The following is a 27,841-nucleotide window of genomic DNA, read 5'->3' as shown; positions in this document are numbered from 1 at the left end:
AAATATTGGAAAATAAAGTAATTTTAAAAAATTCTCCGCCAAAAAATGGAATATGTTCTGTTGTTCCTTATCAGAAAATATTTCCAAGGGAAATCAGAGTCAAGTATTGTTGAAATAATAAATTAGACCATTCACCAGTCAGCATTTTCCAGTGGAGAAATATTGTATCATAAGATCTATGAGGGTATCATTAATTCAGAATAATTTCAATAAAAACAGAAAGGTTAAGATTTATATGATTTGTCTGAAGGTGAGAAGTTCTATTTAAAACTGTGTCAAAGTTCATTTGGGAGACACTGTCTGATCTTTACATATAGACTGGAATATAAATAATGTCCTGGCAAACAGTATTAATAATGTCTTTGACAGAGATATCATTAATAATCATACTTTATATGGCTACAACTCCAAAATAAAATGTTATCATGGTGCAATAAACCAAAGAAGTACACTCAACTAGTTTATGGCCTCATTAAAGTGGTAAGCTATAATTGCTACCTTGCAATCAGCAAATGCAAATGCTCTATTTGAAGTGCAGTCAGCTTTATTTAATGTGTAACTTTCTCTTCAAAGAAGCTTATAATATTTTTCTTGGACTTCAGTACACTGGAAGTTTATTCTTTGGCAATATACTAATAACCCAGAAATGGAATTGGGGTTATGAAGTATCTGATGCCCTTTTTGTACATTTATGATGTGCCTCAAGTAAGAGCACTGCTTGTAAAATACAAAAGGGCTAAAAAGAATGTAGTTGTCATGACAGTATATGTGTCCAGATTGCAAGCCAGAAAACTGTCACTGATAGTTGGGATATAATTGACCACAGTATTTGATAAGCACATTATTGATTGATTAATGTGACCTAGTTGTATTTGAAATGTCAAAGAGGAAAATTGAGTTGTCATTTTATATCATGTTCTTTTTTGAGTAACAGATAAATACTATAATTAATGACTTTTCACTAAGGTTATCTAAAAAATTTAGGGAATATTAAACATCACATTATTCACAGTCACCATAGGTGAATATATTATTGATGAATATTGATAAATCTTTGCTTATGTGAAACAGGCATGAAAAGAAGTTAATGTACTTTAATACTGCTTTTTAATAAGACATCTTTTCTGATCACATTTTTTAATCATTTAACCAGGTGAATTGACTCAATTTACCAAATTACTTTTACAATTTAGTAAAGCTTTATTTGTCTGTGGCAAACTGGAATATTGAACTCGAAGGCTTAAGTTTGCTTCTGCTGAAATCAATTGTGAAACTCCTGTTGTCTAGAAAAGGATTGAGGGTTGACACATACCTTGAAACCCTTTTCCCTGTTTACACAAAAGAGCCCTGAATTTTCTCAGGTAGTTGAAAAAATGTGCTTTAGCAAATTAATTTCCAAAAAACTTTCTCAGCCTTGAAGTAGGTCTCAGAGTCCTCCGAGATGTTATGGATAAAACAAAGCCAAAAAGCATCTGCAGCAAAACACTGATATGTTATCACTCACCATTTGCCTAAAGTATACCTGCAAAGGGAACTCCATGACACTAGGGGACATCTTTGCCAGAAAATACAAAGTCTCCAGCATTTTGAAGGAAAAGGAAAAACAAAATCAAGAGTCAGAAGTTTAACTGAATTGCTTCAACCTTCATATTTAATTTTGGCAAATTTGGATTTGTGTCATGTCTTTCAGGTCAGATATTATTTGGACTTCATAGTAACATAATAAATTCAGTTGATGGTGATATCTTATGATGTCCTATGAAGTCCCTGAGTGTCCAAAGTTTTTTCAATGTTTTGACTTCTTTATATCAGTTCAGCTGTGTAAATGCAGGATTCCTGTGTGACTTCAAGTGCCCCCATCATGGACGTGGAGTTACAGTTGTGACACTGAACACTCAAGTTTTTCTGGAGCATACCCTCAAGTATATTGAGGGAGATATGTACCCTCCAGGATCAACACCCAAAAGGCAGCTGGGGTTCCTTAGGCAGCTCTGAGCACCTGCATTCAGGTACAGATCTGAGCCCTCAAGTGGCTGTAGTACAGTGGGCTTAATCACCCTTTTCTCACGTGAGTGTAGTGACTAAAACTGCAGAGGTAAAATGGAAGCTTGGCCACCTAGTTCACATGTAAATAGGTATTCGTAGGCATGCAGATTCTTATGTCTTAATGTGGGGCTGAATTGTAACCTTTGTTGCGTGGGCAAACATTTTCCAGACTTATATGAATCACTGGAAGAGTGCTCTGGTTTTCTGGGATAATTTTAAAAACATGGGGCTTGCGTACTTTGGCAATGTCCTTGGGAAAGAAGTGGGCTTCATCAGAAGAGTGAGTGTATTAGAGAATAAGCCTAATTTACCACAATACATTTTTAATTTTCTTAGATTATCCATTTTCCAAAGCAAAAAAAAACAGGTGGAGGCTTGCTAACTTGTTCTCTAAAAAGCAAAGCCCAATCAGTCTGCCTTCTCAAATGCTTTCAGAATTTTGACATGGCAGGTCACACTCCATCCTCAAGTCCAGTATTACACAATCAACAGAGTCTTGAGTTCTGCACCTGGGAGAAGCTTAATTTTTCACCTGAGATTAAATGAGGAAGGACTGAGCAAAACGTCAGCCTCTGTCAACTACTGCAGCAAGCATGGCACACAGAGGCCAGGCAGTAAGCAGGAGTCAGTTTACATTGAAACAATTGCTGTTCTTATCCACTGTCACTCACCAGGCTAGGTCATAAGAAGACATCATTATAGTCCAGAAGTTGCACTGTCTGTAGGGGAAGGCCATTCTTAATCAAAGTGATGCCTAAAATGCAACCTAGCCTACAGTTTATGGTGAATATTGTGAGGATCACAGATATTGCTGCACTGGAGTAGAGGTGCCACTGACAGAAACCAGGGAAAAGCACAAGGGTCAGGTCTGTTTGTCTTAACCCTGAATCACCTCATCATCACGCCTCAATCATCTGCAGCTAAGTCAAAGGACTTGCTCCGGGATATTCTCCAAAATAGCTGATTGCATTTTTACTTCTCTGTTTTTCCAGTAGTGGGATGTTTGCATGCAAGCACGTGTGCAGGAGTGGTCAGCAAATGGAGCACAGGACCCCTTGCATGGGAAGGAACATCGGAGGGACACCTCACACAGCCTCCTCCCAAGTGAGCTGGTGAAAAGACTGGTGAGAGCAAACAAGTGTTTATTCTGCCTCTGAACTCCATCATCAGGAACCAACCTGCCATAAAGCTCCTTAATCTTCCAAAGAGTTGGAAAACAAAATCATATCTTTCTAAAGGACAACCAGTTGTTTGACACAGTTATATACTCTGGGTAATGTTTTGAGCAAATGTTTAATTACAAAAGGATGGTACCTAAATTGCCATAATTAATGTGAACCTGTGCTAGAGTTCACAGCAGCCAAGACTTTTTACACTGCTGAATCACTTTCATTGAAATACTCAGTCCTTAAATAGCAGGAAAAGCTGCTATTAGAAATCTCTGTAATAGCTTTTATGAAAGCTATGGCTAATTTAGAGCCCAATTAAACCCAGAAATCCAATTATTTCTGAATAACATAATTGCAAAAATGTAACTAGCACTGTAAGTATGCACTAGCTATTATGGAAGATGGTTTAATAAAGGAAAATCAGTTCTGAGCCACTGAAAAGATATGTTCTTATCATAAGGATGGTCTGCAAATTTGAAAATTCTTCTATTTTCACTGCTTTGCGTTGAGAGTATGTAAACCTTGGTGCTGTGTAACTGCTATTACATGCATCTTATGGGTCCAGTTGGAGAGCAGATAAAAGATGCTAGAGCCGGGCCATTTATACAGGTGCTTGAACAATCTCTGTTGAACGAGACAGTAATTATTAATTAGCTGTGGGTGTGATTGTGAGTCTGGCCACCTACACACACAGAAAGGTTAGAGAAAACAAGGCAGACCAAGCTCCTACCACAGTCTGACAGTTTTGCTCCTGCTGGGAAAGAGAATCAATTGCTCATAGGCTGAGCATGGCTTTGCTGCTGTCCTGGTGGGCAGCGGTGGAAACCCACCACGGAGCTGCTGCTCCTGGAGCCCGTGGCTGCAGCTGGTGACCTCATGGGGCCACTGGCCTTGTAGCACTTGCCTCAGCTCTGCAGTGCCTTTGCAAGGGTGGTAATGTAACACCCTGCTGCTCCTCAAAAGCCTTCACAGGCGGGCAGGACAGAGAACTTCTGCTTTCTCAGCATTGTAGGGACACTACCTGCAGTTCTGTGCATTCAGGATTTTGCATGGATTATAGGCATGGAAGAGTGAGGAGGAATTATGATGGCATTGGAAAATACTTCATAAATTCAGAGACAGACTTTTGCTTTGACATTTCCATGGAAGTAAATGAAGCAGAGGTTCACTTCACCTAACCTAGCTATTTGCACTAACTGTACACTTTTTTACCCCCAAAGCAACAATTTAAGTTTCAATTACTAATTACTATTTAGGAGAAATTTCCCTCTTCACTCAACTGGCGTTTTGCTGGAGTGAGTATTTTCCTTGTCAAAATTTAGCTTGCTGATTTCATTGCAATCTGTGTTGTGAAAGACAACATGAATAAAGCCCTCACCCTAAAGGAAGGCAGAAGGAGGAGAAAGAATGGCTTGCTGAAGGAGTAAGGATTTTCAAGTTGCTAGATATGTTAATCATCTCATCTGCTCAGTCATATGCAAGGAAAAAAATATTTCATTAAATGATTGAGTTCTATTACAGAAATACTTGCTAAAAAAACAACTTCAAATGAGTAGAGGGCTAGTGCAACAAAGTTATCAGCTCAACGCTGTACATAAAGCTTTATGCACCATACCTCCTAATTTGATGGAGTTCAAGGTCATTCAAGATAAAATAATTAGGTTTTTTTAAAGACATCTGAGTCATGAGCATTTAAAAAGTTATCTGAACAGAGCTGACAGAAGGAATTTTTTATTTCAATTCTGGAAACACAATAAAACAAATGAAATAAACTAACTCCAGAGTATAAGGTAAGAAAAAAAAAGTGCTCATTTTCAGTATAAGTGCCCATCAATTTGGCATGCTTAGACACAGTAACTTTGTTCAATATGTGTTGGAAAATAATTGCCTTAAAGGGAATCAGATATATAAAATGTAAGGCACTAGTTTTACATTTTGACTTTAGAAGGTTAGTAGGTATTTGCCTATTTGATATTAAAAAATATCTTACTGTGTACTACTTAAGAACAGAACTTGTGATCCCAATATGAGACCATTTTGGTGCTAGAAAAATACATTTTTTTATTGATACTTTTAGCATGAGGGAATCTTTGAAAGCTGCATTTGCAAATATCAAGGTTAGATGAAGGATTTCTTCAAAAAATTGTCAAATCAGTGATCAGGAAAATATTGCACAAATAGAATGCATTAGTATTGTTACCTTGTAAAATCAACTAAAGAAATAATCTCAGAGAAATGGAATGATTCTGCTACTGCAAAACATAATGATTTGTGTGGTTGGAGGACCTCAGCCAGAATCCAGTTTGAGTGAATTATAGGTCTTTATAACCAAGTACTTAGTTGAAGTTTTTTAATTTGGTTTTGCCATCATGTCAAATTTACATGTTTGAGGTATAATTAGCCAGTCTGATTACAAAAAAAAAAAAAAATTACTATAATTTAAGAATATAAATTAACATAAAATGACAAGCATTAAAAGTTAATATCAACTCAATGTTCATTCTTTTGCATTCAAATGAGTCTTACTAAGTTATTATGTCCATCTAAATATCAGTATAATTTTCAAGTAATGCACAATGTGTTTCATAATCTGCCTCTCTCCCTAGGTCTCCATTAGCTCTGTTGTTTCTCTACAGTTTGTTACTCCAAGAAACCACTTTAGAATTACATTGTTTCATTTTTCACATAAAGTGCATAACTTGATCTTAGAAATACAATTTTGATGTGCCCTAGACCTTTAGTGATCATGTGTTGACTCTAAATATACTGGTACAGGCAATGGCCTTTTTTGGAAATGCACATAAAGAAGCAATAACAGAATTTTAACAAGCAAATCAACCCAATTGGTTTAGAATTATGATGCTGGGCTTTCTAATGCATATTCAAAGTGGTAGAAAAGAAAGTATGAAATTTAATTGTACCATAAAACTGTCATGAGAAAATATATACTGAATATCAAGCAGGATTACATTTCTTCAGTAGTGATCATCTGTGGAAAACTACTTAAAGAACTGCTGCATTTCTAATGCTGTATTTCTGGTCAGAGAACAGTTCTAAGTGCTACATCACTGAAAAAAGTGACAAAATATGATTAATTTTGTTCATCCTCTAGGGTTGAATATTTCTGCACAAACTCTGGTACTGATGTCTGCTTGGTACAAATGGCAGAATAATGAAAAAAGTAAAGCAGCTCCTATAGTGTTTTCTGGTTTTGCAACACTAGCACAAGACCAATAGCAGTCTGGAAGCTACAAAAGCAGAGAAGTATTGCCTGATATCTGCAAGGGCCCTTTGAACAATTTGTATTATTTATTTGCCAGACAGCATAATCGTAAAAATTATACTGTCCCTCATTACATGTGGAAACACACCTTATCATAATTTCTATTACATTGCGAGCAATTTATTTTATGCACATACATGAATTGAAGCCATTGAAACTATTTTTTATCTTCACACATCTTTAAGAAAGTAAAATGAAAGGCTGATACATACAAAATAGAATCATTGTATACAACATGGCATGAGTACACCTGTGTACGCACCAAGACATCTCTGAAAAATGAGGTTTCATATTTTAGTAAAGTGTTTTTACATCTGTCAATGGCCATGCTGCATGAAACTGACTCAAATGTCTTGGAGTCCAAGGAAACAATCCTGAGCTAACTTTAAACTGAGTCCTGCCTGTTGCTACTGGTTGCACCAAGATGAAGATAGAGATGAGCCCATTAGGGAACCAGTAAATTAAATTTACTAATCATACTTCCAGTTATATATATTTAAGTGCATAACTAGTTAGTGCAATCTAATATGATGACAACTAATGATCCAAAACCATTAAAGAAAAATAATATTAATGATATTGTGCCTTGTCACTGCACCAGGAGTAAGTTTAAAGAAAAGATACTGTTCTCCTCATTTTTTCTCTAGGCATTTTTTTATCAAGCAAGAAACTCTGTTGTAGGGTCAGTATTTGTAGCCTACTTAGCTTTTTAATTTTTCTTTTCTTAAGAGACAGATATGTCTCTTATTGTGTATGACAGTATCGAGAAGATGTTCTTTACTGCCAGTGCCTTAATCTCAAAAGCACAGGACCCAGCTTGAAAATCTTCCTGAATAACCTTTTGTTAAGTGATACATTCCTCCTCTTCCCAATTCGGAGACATAAAAGTGGAGAAGCTGTGTTTGTTGTGCCCAACTCTGCTTCCAGAGCCGATTGAAAATAGAAGATGTGGGGGTGCATAAAAGCATTCTCTGTGCTGTTCACAAAGAAGTAAAATCTGAATTGAAGTATTTGGTCCAGCTGGTGCTGACACAGTAAAGTTTTCATCAGGCAGAAAAAAAAAATCATCATAAAAAAATTGTTATGTGAATTTGCAGGAAGACATTTATGTGGAATTCTGTCACCTGTGTCCAGCTGAGAAGTCTTCTCATCACATGGCAGTGACCTTGTTGATGACCCCTGTGAGCTGTGGGAGATACAGTGAATATCCTGAGAAGCAAAACTGGCTGACCAATGAAAAAAGAACAATTTAGTCAGTGACGATCTTAACCTCACAGACAGAGATCAGTGAGCTCATAATAAGTGACTTAGCTAGTTTGCATAACTTTCTCCTTGCAGTGAGTTGCATTACTTGAACTTGAAGGCTGGCCATGCCTAATTAAGTGCCTTGGGTTTTTGGACCCCTGTGGGATGTATTCAGTGGTGAAACTTCTCATATGGTCTTTGCTTTTCAGTATGCCAGACCAGAGCGCAGTCTGCCTTGTCAAATCAATGAAAAACAATATCTAATACTAGGACAAATGGGTGCTTCTACCCTCAGGCCACTGCTTAAAATCCAGCACAGTGTCCAGTCCTATTCTGCTCCAAAGACTGTTACCAAGCAACAGGTGCCAGGTGGCCTGGTTTCACTGAGAAAGTTGTATTGGCCCTTTTCTAGGGAAAATGTGCTTGCATGGCTGCTGACATGCCCTTCTCATAGCAGAAATATGGAGTACCTGAGAGACTCCAGAGAGTAAATTGCCATTTCAACCCTGAAGCTAGTCCTTCCACAGCACATTTTGTTTGAGGCACAGGCCTGTGTGCCCCAATCTTGGTTGCCTTATGCCTTTTCTGAAGGATAATAGGACTCTAATCAGGGCATTTTGTGAGAACACTGAATAGATTTTGAAAGAAAATACTTCCATTTTTTCCAGCACATACTAAGGAAACAATATAATAGCTATGATACCTATGCAATTCACCATTTATATTTCTAATATCTTTTTGTCAATATGCAGTCTTAGGGGTTTTGAGAAGACCTGTGGTCTCCTCCAAGCAGTTGAGAATCTGAGAGAAGCAAGAGGCACTGTGAGAGAGATGAGGAGAGCTGGGAGCTGGGGCAAGACCAAAGTGAAATAATCCACTCACATGTGTTTTGATCACATGTCGTGTTTCCTACTGTGCACATGGTTTTGGGGTTTTTCTTAAACATATAGACCATTAGCAAAAGCTTCTCTCATCTGACAGGTGGAGGCTGAACCAAGGAGACTGGGGAAGGGGATACATAGAAAAAAGGTTGCAATTACATTGTGTGATGTAGTAACATATAGAGCACGTGCGCTAACAGAGGTGAAGGAGAACTTCCTTAGTACCTCCCCAAAGAAGTCAATTCTTGTGCACTACTTTCAGACATTCCTGCACTCTCCACATCTGTGAGAGAGGACACACACTCATTTTTTTCCCCCACAGTTGGAGTTGAATGCCTTTTTTTTGAGCAAGTCTCCCAGCGAGTTTCAGCAGACTTGGGACAATGTGGTGGGTTAGTGAGCCAACACACTTGTTAGCTGGGAAAGACTCCCCTGAGGCTTCCTTAAGAGCAAGCTACAGACCATTACCAGCACAACAGAGTTACAGAAACTGCCTTACTTGTTAAAAGTGTGGTAGTGTGCTTGATTACATTTACATTCATAGTTAATTGCTGGCACTGCTGAACATATGAAAAGATAATTATGACAATGGTGCTGGTTATTTTTAAATGGCTAAATGAATATACATTTTTAAAATGACAATGTTAAGCGCATGTCTTCATAAAATGAAAAATGTATGTCTGCTATTCATTCATTAGCAAAAAATTTGCATCCACAGTAAAATATTTAGCTTTGACTGAAAGAAGGTTCATTACTTTTCTGAAGCAAAAGCACAGAATGGAGTGGAAATACTTTCTGAGTTTTTGTTGGCAGTGTGCTAGAATGGTGAGCAACACAGCTGGGAATGCTGAGGACCCCAAAAATTCCTAGTGCCCACGACCCAGATGTTGTTCATGCCTCTGCTACTCCCATCAGCAGAAGGTAAATGTGTTTGTGTAAGGAAAGGGCAAACAGACCGTTCTGTGTGTATTGAAATTTTAAAAATATATAATTGAAAATATACACTGAGACCTGTTTCAAAGCATACTAGCCGGTCACTGAAAGTTATGTTCTGAGGCTTTCTTAAGCTCCTTACTTCTTAATCTGCTGTCAAAAAGATTGCTGACTGTCCTTTTGGTGCAATGCAAGAGTTAGAAGGTTGAATGTTAAGACTCCTGATCTCCCTGTCACAGATACAGACATCGACCCAAAGGTGAAAGGTGTGTAAATACTTAGCTTAGGAAAAGAACTTCATTGTCCATCAAGAAGAAATGAACAAATCTGTGACTATGGATGTTTCAGAGTGTCATTGAATATTTGTGACTTTCAGGCAGGCAAATTAGCAAAATAGAGGAGATGAACAATGAGTGTGTAGGGTGGGGGAACATCATGCTGGAAGACATGATGGAAAGGATCTCAAGCAGTGTGGTCTCTATTTGCAATGCTAATTTCCTACTCTGGAGACTCTGAGCAGCAGTAACTTAAAAAATGTTCTTCAAAAATCTCTCTCTTCTTGTACACTGAACTGACATGGGGCCAGGAAAGTGAAAAACATTTGCCCTTCCATAGTTACTGCTGGCATGCAATACACTAGCACTATTGTCCAAGAACACATGCCCTTCAAACCTTCCATTATATCCTGGTTTTGAGTAATTCTATGAGAAATTGTATGCTGGGGGAACTTTTGGCAAATTCCAATTAAATATTTTTCTTTGTGATTTCTTTCTCCAGAGAATCCTATGATGTACTTGGCGAGGCAGCAAGGCCCCAACACTGAAAATGTGGGTTTAATTAGTAACAGTGAACTTCTCCTACATGCTGTCACTAAGCTCTCTCTGTGGTGTTTTATTGGTGGTAGGACTGCTTTTATCACCACAAGGATATGTGCAAAGCCCATTGAAGTCAGGGCATATTAACAGGCACAGTGAAAGCAAAAATGACATCCCTTGAAATGGGAGCTAGTAAGACACTTCTGAAGCTGTCATTCTGTGTTATTTGCTGAAAGCTGGAACTTCTTCAGACTAGGTGACAGTCCAGAGGGAACACATCTTTTTCAAAAAGTTCTTCAAAATTCATTTCTGTATCATGTAATGATAACAACAAAAACCTTTCAGTGCATTCTGGCTAACAAGTCATTTGCAGTTTTGCTAGTGAAATTTAGTGGCAATTGGATCAGCCTTACAGTGAAGGAAGCCTTACAATAGCGGCTAAGGGAAATAAGAAGAATGAACTCTTCTGGTCACTAATGACTTTAAATCCTCCAAGCATTTGCTTTATCCTTGGCCTTTTTTGGAGGTGAGTGGAATTCATCCTCCTTCCTGGACTTGCAGTAGAGCTCTGCTGCCTGGGTGATTGCACAAGGGATTTGGAGATCAGTCAGGATCCAAACCAAGCCTCAGCATCTCAGATCCTTTCTGCAGTAAGTGCTTCTTTTATATGAAAAGACAGAATGCTATACTGTTGAAATCAATGACAAAACTCCTGCTGCCTTCATAGAGGTTCATTTTCATTCTAAAAAGTGATGGTATGTTTAGTGCTACTAAACAAAAAATTTCAGTAGGAATCTCCTAATAAACTACATGTTGACTGATCCTGGATACAACCTTGAATAAAAACTTATTTCATGATTCAGATCACAAAGAAAATCAGGTGAGCTTAGAGATCCTGAGAACTTTAAAAGTAAATGAATACATGCCTTAGAGGCAGTCATCTTCTGGCACTGGAGCTATTCAGACTCACATAGTTACCTGCTGAGAATGCCCCCCTCACTCAAGAGCACTGTAAACTTGCTTATCCTATACAATATAAATACATATATATATAAAATAAGGAATTTACTTTCCAGCAACAGCACGAAGAACTAACACTTTTAAACTAGTGATAAAATCGTGATGGCTGGCAGGTCACAAACCCACAGGAAACCAATTTAGCATGTGCTTTCAGTTGTGTTCCTGAGCACAGGAAGGGGAGTAGGAGCATTGCTTCTCTGCTCCCACTGCTGATGCTTGGCTCTGGGGAGGCGGAGGACTATGGAGTAAGATGGTGGGAACCAGGTCCCTCACAAGGAGCAGGTCCTGGAACAAAGTACCTGGACAAGCAGGACATGCACGTGAGATCCTGAAGGACAAGGATGACAGTGGATAAGTGTAAGCTAGGGCCTGTGGGTATTAGCAGGACAATGGGCTTGTGAGGGTTTGGGGAAACAGGGCCTGGAAATAGATGGGACCCAGGGCCCTGCTTTGAATATTACAGGACAATGAACACACAGATGCCAAACTCATCAGTTAAATGTGGGCTTCAGTATACACAAGGGCTGCTGGGGGAAGAAGGAGGCAATCTAGCTGTGAAAGCAAGAACAAGCCTGAGCTGATGATTGCACATTCACCTGAAGTGTGAGAGTTGGGACTCTTGACAAGCTGTGTTCCACTCAACACGCTGCCTGTGCACACACATATGCACTGTGGGCTGACCCTGGCCAGCAGCAAAGCTCCCACACAACTGCTCACCCACCCTCCTTTTCCAGCAGGGCAGAGGAGAGAACAGGAAGAGAAAAAGCAAGAAAACTCAGAGATGAAGACGTTTAATAAGTGAATAAACCCAGGCATAAACCAAGTGGTGCAAAGGCAATAATCGCTCATCACCCCCCACCAGCAGACCAGTGCCCAGCCAGTCTCTCAGCAACATCAGCCTTGGAAGCCAAAGCCCCTCCACCTCTTTTTTACTCTAACCCATTGCTGAGCATGACTTTATACGGCATGGAGTGTCCCTTTGGCCAGTTTAGGTCAACTGTTACAGACACATCCCTTCCCAAATTCTTCAGCCTACCCACTGCAGGGTAATGAGAGGGCAGAGCAGGAAGGAGAGAAGGCCTTGATGCTGTGCAAGCACTCCTCATTAACAGTCTAAGCATTGGTGAGTTCTGGACATTTTTTAGCTACAAATCCACAGCTTAGTACCATACAGGCTAAGAAGAAAGTTAACTTCCCTTGGGGCAGACCTGTTACAGTATGACATGATGTTTAATTGTATTATGCTGGGAGTGAGAAAAGCCTTACTGAAGCCTTATTAATTCAGAAAAAAATAGGAAAAATGATCCCTTCCTTTTTGGAATAAATAGAGGAGACAGTACTGTTGTACCCCAGTGTGGCAAGCACATTTCTCTCTCTCTCAGGATTTTTATAAAGGTGCACAGAGAGAAGTGAAAGAGAAAACAATTTCTATTTCTACTCCTTGTTTTTCTCTTGTGGAATGTGTTTGGAGAATTGCTTACCTAGAGCGAATGCCTGGTTGGATCAGGGTGGATTGTTTGGGCCTGATGGCCAATGAGATCCACCTGTGTCGGGACTCTGGCGAACAGGGTCATGAGTTGTGAGGTGAGTTAGTTAGGATAGTTAGAGAAAGTAGCATGTAGTTTTTAGTATCCTCTTTTATATAGTATATTAATATATCATAGCATAATTATAATAAAGAATTCATTCAGCCTTCTGAAATAAGTCAGACATCATCATTCTTCCCATTGGGTTTGCCGACATCTACAACACCCCAGAGTTCAATGCTACCTTCAAATCTGGCAGACTTTGAGCCAGAGCATCTCAAATGTGGCTGCTCTGTATCTGAGGGATTTCATGGACTAAATCTGTGCATCGTTACTCTGACACTTTCAGTTCACATCATACGTGCTGTATGTACATGGACCATCTGCGTACCACACGTCATTAATTTGGTAGGCCCTGGGGGTGCCAGACTTCTGGCTAGTCAGATGAAGCTACTGTGAAGGTATTCCCATAAGTTGCCACATATCTGGAAGTCCAGCAAATGCAACAATCTCTTTCCTTCCTCAAATTCTTCCCAGCTAAAATTTCCAGGAAATAACCAAATACAGCTAGCAATCTGATATATGGTACCGCACTTACATAAACATTTTCTGTTTTACAGTCTACCATTTCAGGGGGAGGGATTTATGAGAGACTAGTGAAAAAAAAAGTGTGCATTATACCTAGAAACAGGGTTTACTCCAGTATTTTTAATTGGATGTGCCCAATATTGTCAACATAAATTTTTGTAGCAGACTTTGGTGAATGTTGAGAGTGCATAATGAATGCTTGAGAGAACAATACAGTACAAAATAAGAACAGGACAGATTGCTCACTGCAAAGATAAAACTAAGAAAAGGAAACTAATTATGTGCTACATGTTCAAAACCAGAAAAATGGCAATAATATTGTGTAAAGCCTTCAAATTTTCTCTTGTGTGCTACTTTGCAGGTGCTCTATGATTGTCTTTGTAAGCTTGAGTAACTAGTGAAACCTCTCCTAGCAACTATTGCCTGGACACACCAGAGCATAGCAGCTCTGTTGCACATTTATCTAACTTTGGGGTCAATATGAAAGATCTGTTTCATTCAGCTTTAGCATAAAGAAGAGTGAGTGCATACAACTGTTCAAAAAATTCCCATCACACGCTTCACCAGACTGAGCACATGAGCATTGGGAATTTTTCCTTTTCTCTTGTGTACTGCTTTTCCTGCCTGGGTTCCCTTGTGACTATCTAAGTAACTTTGGGAACATCTGGAAAGTCCTGCAGAGAACTGACGTGGAGCTCCTGTGGGCTGCAGACAGAGTTGTCCCTGCTCAGTGCCAGGGACAAAGCTGCATCAGGAATAGGAATGGATGGACCCCACTATGCCTAGCTTAAGGAATACCCCCACAAAGAAAAAAATGATAAGTTAGAGTCAGACAGTAAAACACTACATGACTCTGGTATAAAATTAGCAGTGATATTTAGGGAACACATTGCAGAGTGGAAAGCAGGCTGGAATATATATATTTGATTATGCATAGGAGAAAATGGGACAAAAGTTTTTTTTTTTTTTTTCTTGTTAGAGAGACTTAGACAAATATATAGACAAATATCTTTTTCCCTCTTTAATTTCTTCTACTCCTAAGAGAAACAATCCACCAAACCCTTGAAAACTTGCTAACAGCTTAGGCTAACAATGACACAGTCAGAGGCAGGGTTTTTTTCCAGAAGGCCCTGAGTCCATGCAGTGCAGAGGATAATAGTGAATCAAGGCAAGAAAGAATATACATTTTGCCTGAAAGTGCTACAGTTCATTTGTTAGTCTGGTCATGCTAGACATCCTGTAATGCAGGTATGATCCTTACCATCAGCTTCAACACTTTGTCTGCACTCGCTGGTTGATTGATCTGTAAAGCTCAAGAGGAGTTTTACAGGAGTTGGAAAAAATCATAGAATAAGGTCTTCTCATAGAAGCTTGCAGCATAAAACATGGGCAGGAGGAAGGATAAATGGAGGTTGCACAGAAGTATCATAAATCTTTTGTTTTCTAATTTCTACATGTTTATTTTCTTAACAGTTTTGTAATGCTTTAACACCACTAAGGGAATGGCAGAGAAGGGGAGATATGACAGTCTAAGAATATCCAAAAGTTTGGAAAGGTAATTTAGGAAAACTTATACAAACAGAGTTTAACATCATTGGGAGCAGGTTGAGGGCCAGCAGCTGACAGCACTTTTTTTTTTTTTTTTGTGGGTGAAAGTAAATAAACACTGCTTATATAGCAAACCAGTGCTTTACTAGATGTCTGCATCTTTGCTTGTTTGCATGTATTTTTCATACTGTCCTTGAAAGTTCCATTTGAAACCACTTTTTAAAAGGATTACATTTTGTGCCCATGGATTACTACTGTTTCATACCCAATGAGACAGTGTTATTGATTCATAATATTAGGGCTTTTGATTTCATTGAATGTGAATGTGTGTTGATTAATATTTACACACTCCTCTGAGGTGCATGGTGCTGTGCAGTCTGTAGAGATTACAAGATCCCTGCCCTAGGATGCTTACAAAACAGATGACACAATGAATCACATCGGTAAGAAGAGTCACAGCGGGGGTGAAAGAGGAAAGGAAACAACAGAAAGCAAAAGAAAGGGAATTTGTTTCATGAAATACTCATTATTTACAAAGCATGACCATCAGGTAATTTGATTCCATTTGGCTTTTATTTTGGATTTGTTTTTCACTTTGTTTTATTGGGTTTAACGATCAGGCATGGGTGAGATAGTGCATAACACTAGAGCTGAGATTAATGATGAAAGGCCAAGAGAAAGCTGTGCTCTTGAGGAGGGATTTCAGAAAGAAAAGCATTTGGTTTTGCACTCATTAGAAGCAGGCAGGCTCAGGCACAGAAGAGTTTCACACTTGCGTGAAACTTTAAATTAACCACATGTGTAAGTCTTTGTGGGAATAGGGGACTAATTGGGTAGATTAGAATACAATTAACTGTGAAGTCTGGCTAGCACTAACTGACAATGTTCAAAGAGTGGAAAAGCTGTTAAAATCCTGCCTAGTTAAAAAAATAGCTATGAAGACATCTGGGGAGGGAAGGGGACCCTTTGCCATTACAGGATGAGTGCCAGCAACAGAAGTACAGATGAACTTGGTGCTCTCTATCATTGCTATGGCCTTACTCAGCTACACTGATTTTTCTTCCAACATCCATTTCAATTATCTCATATCAACTAAGCCCACTGCTGCCCTACAGGAACCTTCAGCATCCTCAGTCTTTGCGAACAGGAAGATACTCTGCTGCCCCAGAGCTGGCAGGGTTGGGATGGCTCATAAGCACCTTCTCCAAAATCTAGCACCACTTCATCACAATGTCTCCTGAAAGGTACTAAATTCTTTTAACTGCTACTTTAGGACATGATCACAGTTATCCAAGTGTTAAAACTTTGTGGGTATATTTCCTGAGCATTCAGTCATCTAATGAAATATAGATAAAAAGTCCTGCCAGAACTTTTTAAGAGATACCAGTTAGTTTATTTGATTCATACATAAAATTTAGTAATACATTAAAAAGGAGTCTCTTTTCATAGTACTCATATTCCACCTGTCAAACCATTCTTCATAGATTTGAATTGTCTCAAATTTAATGAATTCTTAAATGAAAGGCTGACTTTCCTAAGGTCATCCATCAGATAATATGACTTATAAATACAGTTTATTTGCCTGGTATCTGCAGAAACATGGGCTTCATGCTGTTAAGTCTTAAATAATTTGCAAAACACTTGAGAAAAGTGTTTAAACATTTTATCTTTTGGAAATATAGCATGGAAGAGTTGGACCCTGTATTTGAATCTGTTTGACCTTCAGTGCTTAATTGCCCTTCACAATGCAGTGTCTGAAACCCTTTGTGTCTAAATGGGATCTCTGACTGAAGGAGTGTGTTGGGTTTGCTTAGCCAGGTTTTGGGGTGTGTGTATGTGTGGGCTATGGGGTGGCTTCTGTGAGAAGCTGCCAGAATCTTCCCCCATGTCAGAGAGCGCCAATGGCAGTCAGCTCCAAATAGATTCACTGATGACCAAGACTGAGCCCATCAGCCATGGTGGTAGTGCCACTGGGATAACAGATTTAGGAAGGGGAGAAAGTTCCTGCACCAGAGTAATTGCACCCAAACACAGTACTGAGAATATTTCAGAGAAACAACTGTGCAGACACCAAGGTCAGTGGAGAAGGAGGGGGAGGAGATGTTCCAGGTGTCAGAGCAGAGATTCCCCTGCAGCCCAAGGAGAAGACCATGGTGAGTCAGGATGTCCTGCAGCCTATGGAGACCCATGTGAGAGTAGTGATCCGCCCGCAGCCCCTGGGGGGCCCCACACTAGAGCAGGTGGGTGCCATCAGAGGCTGTGACCCCATGGGAAGCCCACACAGGAGCAGGCTCCTGGCAGGACCTCTGGCTATGTGGAGAGAGGAGCCCATGCCGAAGCAGGTTTTCTGGCAGGATTTGTGATCCAGTGGGGGAACCATGCTGGAGCAGCCTGTTCCTGAAGGACTGCACTCCATAGAAGGAATCCACAATGGAACAATTAACGAAGAACTGCAGCCTGTAGGAAGGATTCATGTTTGTGGAAGGCTGTCTCCTGTGGGAGACTCCATGCTGAAGAAGGGAGTGTGAGGAGTCAAGCAGCAGCAGAGATAATGTGTGATGAACTGATCTCAGCCCTCATTCCTTGTCCCCTAACACCACTGAGGAGAGAAGGGAGAGCATTTGGAAGTAAAGATGACCCCAAGAAGAAGGGATTGGTGTGGGGGAAATATTTTAAGGTTTGCTTTATTTCTCATTAGTATACTCTGATTTGATGGGCAATTAATTAAATTAATTTCCCAAAGTCAAGTCTGTTTTGCCTGTGGTGCCAATTGCTGAGTGATCCCTCCATTTCCTTAACCTGACCCACAAATCTTTCATTCTGTTTTCTCTCTCCAGCTGAGGAGGGGAGTGATAAAGCACTTTTGGCAGGCACTTTGCACCCAGCAAGTGTCAGCCCATTGCAAGGAGGAAGGCAAATGTTGCAATGCCTCCAATGGTGGCAGTGATTGAACTGAGAAACTTGTCAGTTCAATACTGGTGAAAGTTTAGAATCTTGGAGTTGAAAAAGAATAACCTACATGGATGTTACTTTGAGCACTGTATATTAATGGCAATTTAGGTATTATTTCCAAGATAACACAAATAAAGTAGTGCATATAAATGTCTGACCAATACAACTTTTCTGCTTCTTACAGATAAATAATTAACCCTGGTGTCTTTTTTGCTTTTCTTCCTCAATATGCATTCAGCAGCATATATATAACCACACAGATGGTCACATACACAAACGTGTGTTCAAATATGATCAAAGACAACCATGTCCCATTCTTATATCCCGAGTCAAGGTCAGGACTGTCATGCATCTAAAGAGAGGACTATATGCTCCTGTGCAGAATTGAGATCATGTTGAAAACAATTGTTGCAATGTGTTTTATAAAGTACAAAAATTGTATCATCTGAGATACAGGGTGAAAATGACTTCTGTTGTCTCCTCTACCCTCACTGGAAAACTGACCAATCCATGAAGCATTTGAAAATTAGTCACTCCAGTTTCACTGTGGGTGTTGGAAAAATAAATTGAAAACATATTTCCAACAGAGTTTCCATTGTTTATGAAGATTTTTCAAAGAGAGTTAAAAATTTGGCTCTGTTAAACTCCCCATTGGACAACAAAATCTTTTGTAAAAGTGGAGCCCTGAGTGTTATGTATTAATGATGCGTCACGCTGACTTTATTGCATGCTGTCAGATGAAGGGCAAATTTCAAGAATTTCTTTGCCCTGTCAAGTACTTACCCATTTAAGAAATGTAAGTGAAACCAGAGTGCTTCCTCCTTCAATACAGGCTGAGCAGTAAAGACGAGAGCTCCATGATCTAGTCCTGAAGTCTAGTTAAAAAAACAGAGGAAGCAAAGCTTTCTTCTGTGTTATCTGAATTTTACGATAATGTGCTTTGCACACCATCTCTGATGGTTAAAAATCACTTAAGAAGAGTCACCTCTGATTTTTATGTACAAGATATAAAGAAATGTAGCAAATGATTATGTTTGTATAACATAATATAAACATGTTCATGATGGCAATATCCATAAATGTGAGCTGCTGTTGAAGTAAATGCTCTTATTTTAGTATATTTTTGTTGCTGTGTGTTTTCTATTTCCTTTCTCCCACTTGAGCCTGCCAATCTCTATCCTCTATGCTTTACAAATTAAAGTAACTTCTTCTTTTTTGCCAGAATCTTTATTAATTACTTATCATTAGTCTGCTTGGTATTATATTGCTTAAAAAAAATGCAAAAGAATAATCTGATATGACTTTGAATTATACTAATGGTCACAAAAGACCTGAATATATTGTGTATGCTCTAGAATATGAATCCCTATGTGCAAATATTTCACCACTGGATTCAGCTAGAGTAAGTTATATACAACCTGGATGCATTCTCATTTTAAGTACAGCTTTTCCATTGCTGTCAACAAAAGGCAAGATGTTTACAGTTGAAGTGAATAAAATTCTTGTCCCTCAATTTTTCACTCATTTAAAATATACAATTTTTTTTTTTTTTACATATGCCTTTTCACGATAGACATTAAAGAAATCCCCAAACTCTGACAGTTTTAAATAGGACTTTTTTTCTTTTTGCTGATATAGACATCAGTTCTTAATGTGGATTCAAGCATTTGACTAATTTAACATTTATTTTTAAACTGCTGTGAAGTTATATTTGCAAACAGCTGCTGATCATGGCCCTGTAGCTACCTTTAGCAATGTTTTATTATCTTGACTAAGCTTGTAATGGTGATTCTCTGCTCTGCCACTGACATCTTAATAGCTGCCTCACCAATACTGATGTTGTAGGAAGTATGGGACTGACTTTTACATCTATAATGATATGGTAATGTGAATCATTACACTGTCAGTGGTAGTTTATTGGCATTATGGTTTAAGATTATGAGGGTATTACAATGTCAGTGCAAACAAATACTGCTGCTTTTAAACTAAGCAGATGAAAGACAGAAAAGTGCTAAAATAGTTGTAATATTAAATTCACAATAGCAAGATAGTGTTTGCTTAAGGCAGCCCCTTCCCTAAATTCATGTGTTATCTGCATAATTCAGCAATGCATACTGTGCAGTCATCTCCTGGTGATTCCACAGCATCAGGCAGAAATAATAAACGACCCAGGGTAAATATGTTTGCCCATTTTGAGCATTGTGGAATTCACTCTAATTTTAGACCCTATCAACTGGAAGATCAGAGCCTGCAGTCAGAAACTGTCTGATACAGGGAAGAATACCTCTGAATTTCCAAAGCCAACAGTGGATAAAATAGATTTGTTTTTGTTGTTTTGTTTTGTTCCTGACTTTTCAGTTCCAAAAAGAGACGGGTTAGAAGAAATAGGAAACAGCAGAACTCAGACAACACTGTCTGATAAGAACATTTGTAGATCTAAACATCAGATCTGTGAACACAAACTCTGGTAAGACTGCAAACTGCTCTGAAATTCACATATTGAGGTTTCCAGAGAAGGGTTTTGACATACATTTGAGAAAAGTCTGTTCCCATGGAACATATTTGCATGCTCCATCAGGCTTTCTTATCTAAACTCTTCCCAAAAAATAAAATTAAAAAGAACAATTTTCAATAGACTTGATAGTAAGTACTTTGATAACACTTTTTAGGATATTTGTAGTAGGCATATTAAAGAACTGCTAAGAAAGGACTAAGAAAAAATCAGTTTTACGTAGATTTTGTGTTATGAGGGACATGGTAATTTCTATCTGTTAATAATAAGCAGTTTTATCTACATAAGCAATACTGTGGTGCAACAGGAATAAATCTATAAAGCAAATCAGTTGGTGCTGTGGATCCAGCAGCCCAGCCCCGTTCTTCACATTTTGGAGATTTGTTTCAGATTAGTTTGTACCAGGCTCTTCTGGTCTCAAGGACTCAGCAGTGGTTATGATGGGAGAGGATCTATGTACTTCTAGATTGCATCCTCTGGTTTAGTTTTTTCTGAAATTAATCCAATTCATGTCTGTATAGCTCTGCACACACACTTCTAAATTGGTGCAATCAGGAGGTTCCCTTCATAGATGTGTTACTGATCTGTGCTAAACACTAGTAGAGATCTTAGAGTCACAGAATATTCTGAGCTGGAAGGGAACCCCAAGAATCATCAAGTCCAACTCTTCAGTGAATGGCCCATACAGGGATCAAACCCACAACCTTGGTGTTATTGATATACTCTGACAAACTGAGCTAATATCAGAGGATATCCATCAAGTGAATCCCACACTCCTGATCCAGTCCTACCAATGTCAATTTCTTGTATATATTTCAATCTGACGATTCTTTTTCTCAGTGTCCTCCTATCTCCGGCAGAATACAGGTGTTGTGGAAAATGAGAGCTGGTGAAACTATCTCAGCCTTGAATTTGAGGACAGGATCACTTCTGCAGAGTGTTCCACATGCAAGAGGATTGAAGGCAGCGGGAGGCAACAATTGTAAGTATGTGTAGTGATGAATAGACCAAGTGGTAGAGGATACAGATGAACATTTGGTATTGAGCCTAATCCCCTCTTATCATTGACCTTATAGAGCTCTGAATAGTCCTGCTGTAGAACTGATCATTGCATCTTAAAAATAATGGAGGTGTTTATTATTTCCCCTCCTTTCACTCAGAGGTGATACCAGAAATCCACTCTTCTCACAGTTAGAAGCCTTTTAATTTCTGCATGAAGTTTGTTCAGGTATATACTTATAACCATTTAATACTGGGTCAGCCTTGTGTCTGTGGAAAAAACGGTCTGGCACTGGTAAGTCCACCATGATGAATTTTCCTTACTGGAGCTTGACCCTGCTGGAAATACTGGTATCTCCTCAGATTCCTCTGGGGTCTTTTTATTGCCATAATACACTGGCACTTCACAGTCACCAGAATATCCAAGTTTATCTCTTTCTCTTATTTCTAATAGGGGTGATCCCAGCTTTTAACAGAAATTTTTTCTGTAATAGAATATCTTTACAGGCATGACCTTTCATGTCTTTTATTAAATTCTCTTCATTACTTAAGTCTTCAAGGTTACACAGCCCCTGTATGACACTTCACTCTGGATCTTCTCTGTGAAGAATGCCTCAGCAAATTTTAGCAGTGAACCTTTTTTTCCCCCATACCTTGTTCATGCATAAAAATCCCTCCAGCCCAGGATTTAATTTTTCCACTACAAACAGAATCACCTCTCCTTCTGCTAGTTAGCTATGCAATGTAGAAATCTCATATTAATGTCCATCTTTTACTCTTTAATAAATAATTCCTCATTTGACATTGAAGCTTATAATTTCTGAATACTCTCTGAATAGCTCTGTTTAATCTGTCTCGAAAATAGCACACAATATCTAAGAGTTTAACATGTAAACTTCTAAGCAGATTATATTAACAAGTTGAGCTACTTTCAGTCAAGCAAAGTGCTCTAGAAAAACATGAGACTGTGCATAAATTACCAGTTCCAGCCATCCATCTGTTAGAAAATACATAGTCTTCTCCTTAATCAAGGCAACAGTGGACATTTTACCACTGAAATGTTTTGAGTACCTGGAAAGTTTGAAGAATCTGGAGGCCCCCAAAACCAGACGCATTTTGTAGGCAATCTGGTCTGAGGATGAAGGAGATGATGATGAAGTTTTTGCATCATTCACCTGTGTTGTCAAGATCATTTCAGATTCTGCTCATCTTCTAAACTAGATATCTGATTTCCAGTTTTTGGTTTATAATATCAAAGGTATTTCCACATGACTTACTACAATGAAAGTAACAACAGCAAGAACAACAACCCCCCCAAAGAATTAATAACTTTACTGTTATACTAAGGTCAATGTTCTTATATTAAAGCTGGAACCATTCTTTCAAGATCCAGAGTAATCATATGGCAAATAACTGCAGAATTTCAAGAGTTCCCTTCAGCCTGAAGAACAGAACAGTTCAGCAGCTACTTGTCGATCACTGTTAATGCACTCAGCTGTTGGTTATTTGCAGGTAACTTTCTTCAGAAATAGTTTTCCACATCAGAAAGATTTTGTTAGTAAAGAATCAACAGTAGTGTTCAGTGTAGGCTTTGCCCAAAGGCGAGTTAACTGTATTGACCGAGTTGGTGGTTTGAGTGATATCTGAGGATGGTGGCTTCAGAATTGCTCTGCAGATTCTCTGCTTTGGTCTTTGCAATCATATTTAAAAAGGCGTTTAATCTTAGGTGGAAACCTGTGAGATGACACTGAATAGTTAATTTTCTTTGTTAAAGCCTGGATGGACTGTGATTGGAAATTAATCCTTGACACTGGAGATATGGAAAAGGTCTGTGTACAGGCATCTATTGCACATCATGTTTTCCTTTTGTCTCCTGTAGTGGTTCTCAACTCTTCAGAGGTGCAGACTGACTAGATGTGTGTACTTCTGTAGGTATTTCTCATATACAGCCCCTTCTACAGTATGTAGAGTTTAGCTTTTCTTAATCACCTTTTGCAAACTCTTCAGAAGCTGGGCACAAACTCCTACGGGTCTCTCAATCACTGGCTGAGCTAACTGTGTTTGATAATGAAGGTATTTTATGTTAAGGGATCCTGTTTTCAGCTTGGAAGTTAATTAATCCCATCATAGGCCGGACACTTATGTAGTATAGATGATAATGAGGACTGCGGTAGGAAAGGGAGTCCGTTTGTGTTACTGCTCTGGAAGAAGGAAAAAATTCAACCTGTGAGGCCAGTGAAACTGGACTGGTACCTACTCTCTGAGGATGGCAGAAATGCTGTTCCAGTTACCATACACCCAAGAAAGGAATGTTCAGGACAAGAGCAAATTATGAAAAGTAAGATTGTAGTTATTGGGAGGAATTAGAGTAAAGGAGGAATGTGGAGAGGAGCATAAGGAGATAGTGTGTCCTTTTTCAGATATGTGGGAATCCAAGGGTCTTCTTGTCAAGAGGTAGAAAACATATCTATAACAAAGCTTTGTAATAGTCGATTAACAATTATATAATTTTTAACAATTCATTTGTGAAAAGATTTATACAGCAAACCTCCAGGCAAGATCTATGGAAACAATAGAGGGAGGTGCCAGCAAAATGGAAAAGAGGTTCAGAGGCTAGAGTAGGAAACCTACAGAGTGGTATAATATGCCTGGCATGTAGATACATATGTATAGCTCATCAGGTCTTTCTCTTTGCCTCTGTCTCAGCGAGGGGTAGCTAGTTATCTCACCCACTGACCTGTGTCTATCAGCAGGCTGCTTGGCACAGGCAGGCAGGAAACTAAATCTTCACTGAAATGGGAGAGGTGGGAATGCTGGAAGGGACTGCGTGACACAGTCAAATAAAATGCACAAGTAGAGTAAGAGCCTGTCTGCAATGCCTAGAAAAATCTTCACCATTTTCTTCAGTCATTGTATCCAGCTGAGAGCAAACAGCCCAAGCTCTGTCAGCTCAGCCAGGGGAAGTGTTCAGCAGAAATTGCAGCATAAAGTGCAAGGAACATGGAGGAGGGCACCGGCAGGCTCTAACATGCCATGTGCATCTGGGGTGCCACAACGCTGGCCTCCTACTCATTTCTCAGAGAAAAGAAACTGGGCTTGGGAGCTTACAGTGTCCTTTCAAAACCCCAAGTTTTCCCTAGCACACAAACACAGGTTTGCAGCATCACTTGCATATGGAAACATTGCTCTGCAAACCCATTGACATGATATCACAGCCAGCTTTAGGAGAAAATTAATTTTCCTTGAAAGACTTAGCTGGCATATCTATTTTTACAGAGTGAGTTGAAGAAGGAGACATTAGTAATTTTCAGGCCTCTACTGACTCTGAGCAGGTCAGACTGACAAAGACCAAGCTACTTCCAGGAATCCACAACCCTCACCAATTTGATCTAGGCAGGGGAGCCATCAGGTCATTTCACATACCAGGAGGCCACAGTAAAGCCATTACGCACCAACAATTTTCAAATATTTCAAATTTGATTATATTCCAACTACTGAACTTAAGTTCAATTGCTTTTGCACTCCTCAAGATGACCCTTGCTCTTATTGCTCTGGTGAACATTGTATGCATAACCATACTCTCACATGGATAAGCACACACAAATAAATCAAGAGATAATAGTACAGGGTTAGCATCATACTTCATCCAGTAGATGAAGCATCCTTCCATCTGAGGCAGTTATCCTCGTCTGCCAGACCCTAACTCAACCCAAGGAGAGATGCAGAGTTCAGGCTGTGATGGCACATTATTTGCTTGGGCATAGTGATTAAAGAGGGAGCTGAGGATTTTCAATGTAAATCTTTCAAAGCCTTCCAGAGGGTAGGGTGCCTAATTCTATATCATTCTAATAAGGAGTGACTTTCCAAATCCCTCAAGATTACAGTGTTCCCAAACTTCAAAGGAAAATCCATTTATAGTTTACTCCTGAAAGCTGTTGAGACGGAATTTTGACGTGAGTTGTCATTAGGATAAGAGCATTCAGAAAAAATTACCAACTTTGTTGTAATATCAATTTGTCTTGCCTATGTTTCACACACTCTTCTACTCATTCTTTCCAGTCTACTTCATAGCATTATTAGGGACTTCCATTTGGGACTTTGGATACTCTTATCAGTGATCTTCCCTTGTATTTACCTTTGGTGCATTCGTATACCTCTGGTCTTTTAGCCTTTAGTTTGATTACGGAGTTTTAGTTTGACACAGAGTGCTAAGAAATAATTTGTTGTCTCTGGTGAGCAGGGCTTTATGAGACAGATATTCCAGGAACAGCAGACCTAGAAGGACTAGAAGCTTTCTATAGCCCTATACATTGTTTTCTATGGACTAAGCAGTTATTCCATGATTGCTGGGAGCTTGACTCAATGATCTGTGTGATCTTTTGCAGACCTATGCTGCAGAATTCCCATGAATGCATGAAGCTTTTAAACATCGACTTCTTGCCTGAAACAGCAAACACTTCCTGTCCCTCTCATTTTACCCTATGAATTATGAGTTTATCAAATACACCATCTTATCAGTCAAATAGCTCAAAGTTCAAGTTCCATATTTCAGTAACAATATTAACCATTAAGCTGGTGGTTAATCGGGATAATGGCTGATTAGTGCGATCATTATCAAGCTGTGGCAAATCTTCTTAGCTGTAAATATCTTGACAAAAGACGCTAGACTGCTGATAATGACTGCTTTGTCAAGAATTGATAAAAGTATTTTTAGGGAATAAGAAAAGGGATGTGAATGAAGATGGTTTTTTTCTTCCATAGAACTATCAGCAATGTTGAAGATTATAGTGAAAAATTAGGAAGTGAGAAGCTGGCACTGACAATCAGTTTAAGGGTTACTGAGTAGAGCAGTTGGTATGTAAGTGGTATGGAAGGTGGTCTGTGTTGTGTCACAACTCACAGCTACACAATGCTCATCCTCTTCCTTCTTTTCTCTAACACAAAATTAAGAATGGAAAATTTTTGAAATAAGAAGTTCAAATATTAAATGTGTTGAACTACTTGAAAAGTTATGTTGATCTTCACTGTAGCTACATATATCAAGAAGTTGCATTTGCAGAATCACAGATTAAGCTGTGTTGGATCCCACAAGGATCCAACTCCTGGTCCAGCACAGGACCATACCCAAGAGTCACACCATGTGCCTGAGAGTGTTGTTCGAACACTTGCACTCTGTCAGGCTGGTGCTGTGATCACTTCCCTGGGGAGCGTGTTCCAGAGTCCAAACACCCTCTAGGTGAAGAATCTTTTCTTGATATCCAACATAAATCTCCCCAACACAACTTCAGGCCATTCCCTCAGGTCCTGTCACTGGTCACCACAGAGCAGAGATCAGTGCCTGCCCCTTCTCTTCCCACTGAAGAGTCCCTCCCCTATGCTGACACCCAGAGAAGTCTGCTTGCTGATACACAACAGTGTTTTTTGTCCCCGGGGGTTTTCAGGAACAATGGTTAAATCAGAATATAAAATCTGTGTCTAGAATTCAGCTGAAGGGAGCAGAATTGGCAGCAAACCGAGATTTTTATTTTATTGACATTTTCCAACTCTTTCTACATAGTTTACTCTTCTAGACAACTGTGATAATGTGTTTTTTACACAGAAAGATATGAGATACTGTCATGAGCAAAAATCTACAGAAATGATGCTTGCAACTATCCAGACAAATCCTTCAAGCTGGAGGTGGTGGGAGCTTTTGACAGAAACATATTGGAGAGGGAAGAGAAGAAGAACAAAGCTCCTCTGTTTGAACGTTGCTTTCCATGAGACAAAGATACAGACAGTCATCTGCAAGAAGCTGTCAGCCACCCATTGCTGCCACTTCAGTGGCCCAACACACCAAAGAGCAGTGCTAGGATTTCAAAAAATACTTTTCCCAAGAAATCTAAGTGGTGATTCCTCCTCTGTTTGATCCCTGTACTTTTCATAGAGTGGTTAGATTGCATTACCGAAAAATCAGATTACATTACAAAAATCACATATTTGTATTTGAGTGAAATTACTATAGATCGTTTAAATCTAGCAAAGGTCAAAGTAGAGGTTTGCAGCTGTTATTCACCACAGCAAGTTCTTGCTGTCTGAGAAATGAAGTTTGCATCCCTAATTTTTTTTCACCTTTGATAAAGCACTCTCACTGACTGGGCAGCAGTACTAGTGGGGATCCTTCTGTAAAGACATTTGTTCAGACTCTGTCAGCTGTAACAATCAAGTCCAATGATTGAATGGGACAGGGGAGCTATGCTAAACAGTTAAATCTCTCTCACATCTGATTGACACTTGGCAAACACTGACACATTTTCTTATTGATGTGCTTACTAACTTCCTTGA

The 27,841-nt window shown here is 39.1% G+C and overlaps 1 protein-coding gene and 2 long non-coding RNA genes across 5 annotated transcripts in view; all 3 read left to right on the top strand.

The window, feature by feature from the left end:
* ZCRB1 (zinc finger CCHC-type and RNA binding motif containing 1) overlaps window positions 1-27,841 on the top strand; it is a 290,430-nt gene that overhangs the window by 136,550 nt on the left and 126,039 nt on the right. The gene's annotated exons all lie outside the window — the stretch shown is intronic.
* Window positions 4,315-8,579, top strand: LOC137474974 (uncharacterized). Of its 2 annotated transcripts, XR_010999598.1 has the most exons (4): window positions 4,317-4,363; window positions 4,928-5,005; window positions 7,596-7,698; window positions 8,496-8,579. It is a non-coding gene; the product is annotated as an uncharacterized lncRNA (long non-coding RNA). The 2 variants fall into 2 exon arrangements; XR_010999599.1 differs by lacking the exon at window positions 4,928-5,005 and having other exon boundaries at window positions 4,315-4,363.
* On the top strand, window positions 9,265-14,127 carry LOC137474975 (uncharacterized). Of its 2 annotated transcripts, XR_010999600.1 has the most exons (4): window positions 9,265-9,545; window positions 10,335-10,384; window positions 10,899-11,022; window positions 13,868-14,127. It is a non-coding gene; the product is annotated as an uncharacterized lncRNA (long non-coding RNA). The 2 variants fall into 2 exon arrangements; XR_010999601.1 differs by lacking the exon at window positions 10,335-10,384 and having other exon boundaries at window positions 9,278-9,545.

This window comes from Anomalospiza imberbis, chromosome 5 (genome assembly GCF_031753505.1).
Source record: "Anomalospiza imberbis isolate Cuckoo-Finch-1a 21T00152 chromosome 5, ASM3175350v1, whole genome shotgun sequence".
In the NCBI taxonomy this organism is placed as follows: domain Eukaryota; kingdom Metazoa; phylum Chordata; class Aves; order Passeriformes; family Viduidae; genus Anomalospiza; species Anomalospiza imberbis.
The sequence above is the reverse complement of the archived record's forward strand: the minus strand, read 5'-3'. Positions and strand labels throughout refer to the sequence as shown.